Here is a 10,325-nt window from a genome sequence, read left to right as displayed (position 1 = left end):
TCTCCCTTGCTGCCTTTAAGATTCTCTCTTTGTCTTGGAATTTTGCCATTTTAATTATGATATGTCTTGAAGTGGGCCTCTTTTGGTTCCTCTTGATTGGGACTCTCTGTGTTTCCTGGATTTGTGTGACTTTTTCTCTCATCAAATTAGGGAAGTTTTCTATCATTACTTTTTCAAACAGGTTTTCTACCCCTTGCTCTTCTTCTTCTCCTTATGGTATCCCTATTATACAATATTACTATGTTTCATGTTGTTCTGCAGTCCCCTTAACACCTCTTCATTCTTTCTGAGTCTTTTTTTCTTTTTTTTGCTCTTTCTGGGTGTTTTTTCTACCTTGTCCTCCAGCTCACTGATTCGATCCTCTGCTTCATCTAACCTTTTTTTGATTCACTCTCCTGTGTTCTTCAATTCAGAAGTTGTATTTTTCATTTCCTCTTGGGCCTTATTGATAGTTCCTATTTCTGTTTTCATGTTGATATAATTTGCATGTTGATAAAATATGAGTTTATTATAGTTTCCCTGTAGTTCTTGGTAATTCTCTGTGAGCTCATAGAGCTTCCTTGTAACCAGTGCTTTGAACTCAGCATCTGATAATTGACTCGCCTCTATTTCATTTAGCATTCTTTCTGAGGCTTCCTCCTTTTCTTTCATTTGGGGATTGTTTCTTTGTCTTCCCATCATTTGTAAGACTCTTCTTGCTAGTCTCTGCTTCAAAAATTGATCTGTTCTGACTCCATAGGTTTGTGGTGTGAATTGTTATGATAGGAGACCTGTGAGATTCAATGGTACAGTTTCCTTGACCTCCTGAACTTGCTGCTCTTGGGCTGTCATTTATGTTGGCTCTCTGGATGTATATGGGTTTTGATTGTTCTGGATTTTTCTTTGGTGGGTCCTTCTGTCCAGCTGGTTAACTGGGTCAGTTCACCCACCATTTCTTGTATGCTGTTTTGCAGGTGTGGACAGGTTGTACTGAAGCTGGTTCTTCTGTCTGTACTTGGTTTTGAGGCTTCTCTCTCACTCTTGTTCAGTTGTTGGTTCTGGGTAATTTCTCCACCATTTAGTTGTACTTCCAGATTGGTTCTGGGTGGAGGTTAGTGTGTCTCCCACTCACTCCTTTACCATCTTCTTTCATTATTTTTTGGTGGTTCCTTTGTTGGTGGGTTCTTTCTTCCAGCGGGTATACTGGTGTTCACAGCTCCCACCTACTCTTTTTCTGTGATCAGTTGAAGGGGAAAGCAAAATGGATTAAGATAGCAGAAATGTATTCTATCGGACTTAAAGTACCAACATGTAAAAAGGAGATAGATATCCTTTGGATAAATATAGTGTTAACTATGATATTTCACCCAACTAGCCACTTTTTAGAAAGGGTGGAACAAAGGTAAGTGTCTTGTTAGAGGGGAGAAGGATTGTGAGTTGAACCCAGAAAACAGTGAGCTTGTGGGAGGTCAGGTTATTAGATATAGTGAAGGTAAAGGATAAAAAATAGGTGTTGTGTGTGAGAGAATAGAATTAACCACAACAGTAATAAAGTTCCAGAAGACAGTGAACTCCAGAAGGCAATGATCTGGGAGGGGTGCTGTGTATACTTTTGCAAGTATATTGAACAACAATTATTTACAATAATACTTGAACAACAATCATGTGACAGAATCTATTTGATCTGAATAACAAGAATAGCAAATACATGACCTACAGTAGCGTAGTATTGGAACACAAGTGAAGTGAAAGTAAGAAAATTAAAAATACACTATGAAAGAGAGAACAAGGAAAACCAGTCAAACAATGCAATTAAAAAAACAAAATGAAGAAAACTGAACAGAAAGAAAAATAAAAAATACTAATAAAATAAAAGAAGTAAAAATAATGAAAAAATAATAATACAAATAAACAATAACTTGCAAGTTCTCTGGAATAGAAAAGTGAAATTTGCCTCAGTTTCTTAGTATTTAGGATGACTGCTCTTTGGGTTGACTCTGGTCCTTTCACAGCTCCAGGTCTTATTATCTCATTGTGTGGGGGAAAAAAGGGAAAGAAAAAAAAGCCTCCTGTTGTCTTTAAACTGGCCAAATGAATTCTGCTAGTCTTCCTGGCTGCAGCAGGTTGAGGGGGGTTGGGTTTTGCTTTTTTCCCTTCCTGTGGTTTAGCAGGGATGGGGGCCAGGTCTGCCCCCCACTCTTCATGGTTGCCCAGCCTCCAGCCCAGGTTCTCAGTTCACTGCTGGGACCCCAGTGCCCTTCTGCACCAGACCTATGCCTTCGGTCCACCAGTTGTGCTGTCTTTGAGGTGCACCAATTAGGGGCAACTGACACATCACCTCCTTGCTCTTGCTATCCTAGGTGCTAGGCACTCTCAAAGTCTCTTCAGGGTAGTTCAGCTCCCCCACTGAGTTAAGTGTTTCTGGGGACTGCTAACTCCCTGAGCCCTGCTGCTCTCCTCTGCAGGGGGCAGGGGTGCCTCTTCCTTACTCTTAGTGCACCAGTCCAGCCCCACAGGGGGAGGGTGCTGCAGTGACTGTAGCCAAGGGGGCTGCAAGGTCGGGCACACACCTGTGTGGCTGCCAGCGTAGACTGGGGCTGTCGCTGCTGCAGTGGTGGGGGTGGGGGGTGTGCAACCTTGGTGGAGGCGGAGTCAAGCATGTGCCACTGGGGCAGTGGTGGAAGTGGGGTTGGGCGCGTCCTGCTGAGGCCATAGGCAGGCACTTCTGCTGCTGCAGCCCAGGGAAGAGTAGGGTCATGGCCACAGTCATGGCAGCAAGGGCAGGCCTGGGACTGAGGCTGTAGAGGCCCAGCTGGGGGCGAGGCTGGGTCACCCGCTGGGGGAGAATTCCCTAAATAGCCAAAGAGAGCCTTTTTTTTTTAAAAATAAATTCCTCCTGTTCAAGCCTGCTGCTCCTAACAAGTGCTCAGCCTCTCACACAGCCCAACCTTCCAAACAGATCAGAGATTATCCAGGTCAGTGTCCATCATGGCTTAACTCATCTTCCTTCTCCAGGCCTCACCTGGCTCCCCAATTTCTCTGGTAATGACCCAGCTGGTGTCCACAGTCTCAGTGGGTGAATACTGCGTCTGTGTATTTTCCACTTCATCTTTATGACCCCCAGCAACTTTAAGCATTCAGTTCCATCCTGGTGCTGCTGTAACCTCCCTGTTTAGCAGGGGATGGAGCTGATAACCTGGCTCTCTTCCAAGAATCCTGCTGCAGGCCCAGCAGGTGCTGGGCCTGGGGCTGAGGCTGCCCTGGTCCCGATGCTGGTCCCAGGGACCTTATCATCCCAAAGCACTCTCCTTACCATCTGATTTTTCAGTGTCCTCTACAATTTTGGCCCCCAACCTCCATATACGCTGGGATACTGTTGGCTGTTCACTCTGATCCTCAGAAGCTCAGCTAGGTGTTCCACATGTGTGTAGGGGAAAATAGACTCTGCTCCCACCTACCTCGCTGCCATCTTCCTTCCCTACCTGAGCCTCTTTAGTTTAAATGTTGTATTCTTCATTTCTTCCTGGTCCTTGTTTATAGTTTGTTTATAGTTTCTATTTCCTTTTTCATATTGTTGTAGTTCCCACTGAATTCCTTGAGTGTCCTTATAAACTTTCTTTTGAATTCTGTATCTGATAGTTTGCTTGCCTCCATTTCATTTCACTCTTTTACTGGGGAATCTTCCATTCCTTTCGACTGTGGGTTTTTTCTTTGTCTCCCCATTTTAGGTGACTCTTTTTGTTTGTTTCTGTGCTGCTTGATGCTTTGTTTTGCCAGCTTTCTTCATAGGGTGAACTTCTGTGGTAGAAGTTCTGTGGGACACAGTGGTGTGGTCTCTTTGATCTTCTTGTCTGGATGCTCTAGGGTTGCCCTTCTTCCATTTGTGTGGGTCTCTTGTTGTATTTGGGCTTTACCTGTTGATGGCTCCTTTGTTGGTGGGTTTTCTCCTCCAGTGGGCTTACTGGTATTCACTGTTCCCACCTTGTTTTGTATGCTGTTATATAAGTGTTGGTTAACAAAGCAGTATTACCAGACCACAAAATCTACACCAGCAAAAGGAAACCACAGCAATATCAACCTAAACAGCAATATCAACCTAAACAGAACTAAGATTAGTAAATGTGAAGATGGGTTGCAGATATTATATGACATGACAAAGGAAATATGATATGACTAAAAGAGGGGAAAATGTGTGGCAAGAGGGAGGAGAATTGATAAGAGTTGAGATAGAACCAAGGTGAAGAAAGAGAGAGTGAGCAATATTTACAACATAAGTAAAACACAAGCGGGAGATGGGAACAATGGGGTAAGAAGAGAGAAGGGTATAGTATGAGGTCTGAAATAAAATTGAAAAGGTACTGGACCAACAGGAGCAAAATTGCAGAAAACCAATAGGAGGGTCAATAGCAATGACAGCTGAATGGAGTTTAATAAAGGTGAATGGGAATAAGAATATTGTAGAAGAGCATACATGAATATGAGATGTCTATAGTAAAAAAATGATTTTGAGAGGATGAAACAAGCAAACTAATAAAAGTAACGAGTAAAGCCCAGGTTGGGGGGTGGGTGAGAAAGAGAAAGAAAAAGAAGAAGAAAGAAAGAAGAAAAGGGGGAGAGATAAAACAATGAGATAAAATTCCTTGCTCAACTGATCAGGGGCAGGGTAAAGGCAAAATGGAGTAAGATAGCAGCAAATATTCTATGGGATATAAAGTACTAACAGGTAGTGAACAAATAGGAGATCATTTGGAGAAATACAGCAGTGATGTGATATTCCACCCCATTAGCCACTTGTTATAAAAGGCAAAAAAGAGATGACTCTTATTAGAAGGGAAGAAAAAGTGTGAGCTGACTTTAGAAAGCAGAGCACTTATGTGAGGTTAGATGGAAGAGAAATAGTGAGAGAAAGGGATAGAAACTTGTAGTGTGAGAGAAAACAAAGTTAACAACAGCAGTAATAAAGCTCAGGAAGATGGTGAAATGGATTAAGACCAGGAAAATAATGGTGTGTGGGATTTGGAATAACAATAGTATGATAAGAAATATATAATCTGAATAAAAAGAATAAAAAGTAAAAGACCAAGAGTAGTGTGTCATTGGAATATGAATGAAGTCAAAGAAGAAAAATTAAAATGCAATATGAAAGGGAGAATAAAGAAAAAATCAAACAATGCAATCACAGAAAAAAAAAACAAAAAAAAAACAAACAGAAAGAAGAGAATTAAGAGAAAATATGCAAGTTCTAAAAGATAGCAAAGTGAAATTTGTCTCAGCTGTTCATGTTTGCCTTCTTACTTCTTTCCAGATCTGTATCTTGTTTTTGTCACAGCTCTCAGTCTTATTGTCTTACTCTTGAAAAAAAAATGAGTCTCCAGGTGACTTTAAACCTGATGAACAGGTTTTGCAGGTCTTCCAGGGTCCTACAGGCAGACAAGGGCTGGGCTTCATTTTTTCCTCTCCTGTGTTTTTGAGGATGGGGGCTCAGTCTGGGCTACAATAATCACAGGTATCCAGTGTCTAGCCTATGTCCTCAGAGTGCTGTGCAGCCTGCACTTTCCACTGCCCATATGTGCCTGGCCGGTACCTATAATCCACCTGGTTTTAAGGCAGGAGACAGTATAGGAAGAACTCTGAGACTGCAATACTGTTACTGGCTAGCATTTAGCACCCTGGTTGCCAGGAAACACCTTTTACCAATTATGTAGAATAAATAGTAAACCAAAGCAGGGAAGAGGAAGGAGACATGTCTCACACGCTAACTCAGCAGTCCTGATCCTGGTCTGATAATATTGCCAGGTGTTCCAACATCACAAGAAACACTATGTTAGCAAGAAAAAAGGGAAGTCCTTGAAATCTATGGAGCATTTCCACTATCTGGGAAAGAAAGCCTTGAAACTGCTTTCATCCCAAGGCCTGAATGTGGGAGAGGGTTCCTAGTGCCCAAAGAAAAAGCCCATAAAACAACTTTGGATAGTGACCTACCTCTGGTCACAATCTGTTTTATGAGGGAGTCTCTGATGCTTACAGAAAGACCCCATAAATAACTTTGGCGAGTGCCCCAATTTTAATTAACTGCCTCCTGTCACGTATTTGTTTTACAACAGGATGAACAAATGGAGTCTGGAGCAAGATAAGGATTCAGGCTAACAAACCCCCACACATCCCTAAGTTTGGGTAGTCACATTCCCCCAGGAAAGCTGGCACCACATTTACCTGTTAATCAATATGTAACTTTTTTCCCTCCTATCCCACCAACTATATAAGTCCTAAGAACAAAGGTCTCTCTCTCTCTCTCTCTCTCTCCCTCTCTCCCTTTCCCTCCCTCTCTCCCCGGGGGCTCGGGGTGCTCTTGGCTCTTGGGCCATTGGGCCTCTGGCCACCCAGCCTCAGGCTTCCCAGGGGCTTGCCACCCTGCCCTTCAGCCGCTCTTGCTTTTATTGCCCTGCTTTGCCTTTCACCCCCTACTCTACCCAGTCCTGTTCTCTTCCATGGGAATGGGCCACTAATAAACTGATTACATACTACTAGATTTCCTGATATGTAATTCTTTACATGCATCAGCTAGAAGAACCATGTCTCTCCCATCAACAGATTTGCTCCCTTTGATCAGTCTGTGAGGTGCACTAACTAGAAGCAAGTCCTATTCCCTCGTCCCCCGCCCGCCCACCCCACCCTCCCTGTTTCCTGGTCTGGGTGCTGTGCAGAAATTCCGGCAGGGTAGCTAAGTTCCCCTATTGAAAGAAGTCTCTCTGGGCACTGCTACTGTAACAGGGCGTAGCCAAGAGGGGGGCCCCAAATAGGGACTTGTAATGGGGTCCTGAACTCAAGGTGTCCAGGAAATATTAGAAAAATATAAATATAGGGTGGGTGGGCTGGATTGGGAGTAAAAGGGAGAAAACTATACTTGAACAATGATTAAAATAAATAAAATAAAAAAGAAAAATATAAATGTAAATGTAAACATAAATATACACACACACATATATATATATATATATAGGATGTCCTCACCCTCCACAAGAGTGAGCTGGGGGAATGGGACGCATGGAGCAGGGCCATTCAGAGCTGTGTTATATAGCAACAGCTTTGTAGCTAACCTCTGGCATGTCATTTAACATATCTATAACCTTTAACTGGTTTCATGGGTATGTTAAATAGTTGTGGCCATGCTTTGAGCCAGGGGGATGGAAGTGACTTCCACCCAAGATGTAATTGGAAGGCCACTGCCTTGGACACAGCACCTGCATGAGAGCTTGGAGAAGATTGGCTCCATGATATGAGGTCACACCTGCCCAGACTGACTACGGTAGCCCAGTAAAGCTGGAAGAATACAGGAATGCTGGCAGGTGTAACTGATTGTAGGAGGAGTCAGAAATGGGGCTGCAGAGGAAGATTGGCTCAGGGATTTAAACCCAGGTATGGCAGCCATAGTGGGGAGAACTGTGTGGCTTTGGCAGAGTGGGGACCCCATAGCTTTGGTGAGAGTCAGGACCATGCAGCTTTGGAGTATTCCCTTTTGCCTCGTGGCTTAGGAAGCAGGAGAGACTTTGCCTGGAAGAAAAGGGGTGAAAGGACCCTTGCTGGTGGTCCATGAGAAAATGCCCCATGGCTTTGGATTAACTGGAAATCATGGTGGTGACACAGCTGATGGTGCTGGGAGCCCAAATCGCGTACTTCTACTTCTTTTCCTGAGATACGGTGCCTCAGACTAGGACAGAGGGAGAAGAAACAACTGTGTGTGCCTGTGGGTATTCTAAAGGACTTTAGTATTTTAATGAAGACATTAAGTCACTACTCTAAGTCTGTATAGCTTTAAATAAGTAATTCATTTTCTTTTCACAAATCTCTGGCATTGAGAGATGTCTTTCTTCTGGCAGCGGGCATAACAAACTTAGTGTGGGAGGGGTCCCTTTGGTAATAATATATCATACACCCCCCTTGGCTCTGTTCTGTAACACTACTTCTCCATGCCCCTGCTGTCCCCTTTTGATCAATCTATGAGGTGCCCTGAGTGGAAGAAAATACTGTTCCCACTCCTCCCTCTTCACTGGCCTAACCACTGTGCAAGGTCTTTGTGCAGTTAAGTTCCGTGTGTGTGAGTTCCTTGCATAGTGGCTGAGATCCTGTTTTGAGAGAAGACCCCTTGGGTGCAGTCTGCCATTCCTAACAAGATCCCAGCTTTCCACACAGACCAACTCTCTGACCAGTCCAGAGTCTATCCAGGTCACGGCCAATAGTGGCCCATCTCTTCTCCCAACTCCAGGTATCACCTACTCCCCAGTTTCTCTGGTACTGTCCCAACCATTGACCACCACCCTAGCTGGAGACTGGTGCCCCTGCCAGGTACACTGCCAGCTGTGTGTCTCTTACTGCCTCTTTATCACTCCAGTGACTTTAAGCATCCAGGTCTCTCCTGTTGCAGGCCTGTGACTTCCTCCTCTGTGAGGGGAGGGAGCTGCTAAGTTTTAATCACTGACACAGCTGTCCTCCAATGCTCCTGTGGCAGCCTTGGTCTCCAGTACAAGGTTCAGGGACCTTCCCATAGTGTTACAGAACAGATCCAAGGGGAGGTGTATGATATACTATTACCAAAAGGACCCCCCTTTTCTCCCAGGGCTTCACCCTCCACTAGGTTTGCTATGCCCGCTGCCAGAGGAAAGACATCTCTCAATGCCAGAGATTTGTGAAAAGGAAAGGAATTATTTATTTAAAAGCTACACAGACTTAGAGTAGTGACTTAATGTCTTCATTAAAATACTAAAGTCCTTTAGAATACCCACAGGCACACACAGTTGTTTCTTCTCCCTCTGTCCTAGTCTGAGGCACCGTATCTCAGGAAAAGAAGTAGAAGTACGTGATTTGGGCTCCCAGCACCATCAGCTGTGTCACCACCATGATTTCCAGTTAATCCAAAGCCATGGGGCATTTTCTCATGGACCACCAGCAAGGGTCCTTTCACCCCTTTTCTTCCAGGCAAAGTCTCTCCTGCTTCCTAAGCCACGAGGCAAAAGGGAATACTCCAAAGCTGCATGGTCCTGACTCTCACCAAAGCTATGGGGTCCCCACTCTGCCAAAGCCACACAGTTCTCCCCACTATGGCTGCCATACCTGGGTTTAAATCCCTGAGCCAATCTTCCTCTGCAGCCCCATTTCTGACTCCTCCTACAATCAGTTACACCTGCCAGCATTCCTGTATTCTTCCAGCTTTACTGGGCTACCGTAGTCAGTCTGGGCAGGTGTGACCTCATATCATGGAGCCAATCTTCTCCAAGCTCTCATGCAGGTGCTGTGTCCAAGGCAGTAGCCTTCCAATTACATCTTGGGTGGAAGTCACTTCCATCCCCCTGGCTCAAAGCATGGCCACAACTATTTAACATACCCATGAAACCAGTTAAAGGTTATAGATATGTTAAATGACATGCCAGAGGTTAGCTACAAAGCTGTTGCTATATAACACAGCTCTGAATGGCCCTGCTCCATGCGTCCCATTCCCCCAGCTCACTCTTGTGGAGGGTGAGGACATCCTATATACATATGTGTGTGTGTATATTTATATTTACATTTACATTTATGTTTATATTTTTCTAATATTTCCTGGACACCTTGAGTTCAGGACCCCATTACAAGTCCCTATTTGGGGCCCCCCTCTTGGCTGCACCCTGTTACAATAGGACTACAAAATCTCCTTACTGTCCGTTTTTGAGCATCCTCTGCAACCTTTGGCTTCCAAACTTCATATCAGCTTGGATTCTGTTGGCTGTTCACTCTGTCCGTCAGAAGATCAGCTAGGTGTCCCAGTTGGGCACCTAAGCATGTGGGTTCAGCTCCCACCTACCTTGCCACCATCTTCCCCCTCCCCAAATCAAAGATTTGGAACATGAGAAAGCAAAACACAACCAATCAGAACAAAACAAAAACAAATCCTTGACCCCCAAATAAGGATAGTGTCCAGAGGTAATGAGGACCTCTGGAGAACTTCAGGAGTTTCAACATTTGCATCATAAGGGTGCCAGAAGGAGAAGAGAAAAAGCAAGAAATCAGAAATCTATTTGAAATAATAATGAAAGAAAAGTTCCCTAATGTGGTGAAGGAAATAGACATGCAACTCCAGGAATCACAGAGAATTTCCAGGGTCCAGCCTTGGCGGGTCTCCAGGTCCCTGAAGAAGGAACGGCTCAGGCGAAATGAGGCACTGGGTGAGGTGCCGGAGGACAGCCAGGCTCTCTAGACCTGACTGACTCACCGAGAAAAATCAATCTTTATTTTTATAGGGGAGGTTATACAACATTCAATGCATAGAACTATTATTACAACAGAAACGGTTACCACAAAAATAATTTCTAAAA

Source organism: Phyllostomus discolor, chromosome 3 (assembly GCF_004126475.2).
Source record: "Phyllostomus discolor isolate MPI-MPIP mPhyDis1 chromosome 3, mPhyDis1.pri.v3, whole genome shotgun sequence".
Classification (NCBI taxonomy): Eukaryota; Metazoa; Chordata; class Mammalia; order Chiroptera; family Phyllostomidae; genus Phyllostomus; species Phyllostomus discolor.
Note: the sequence above shows the minus strand (reverse complement) of the source record.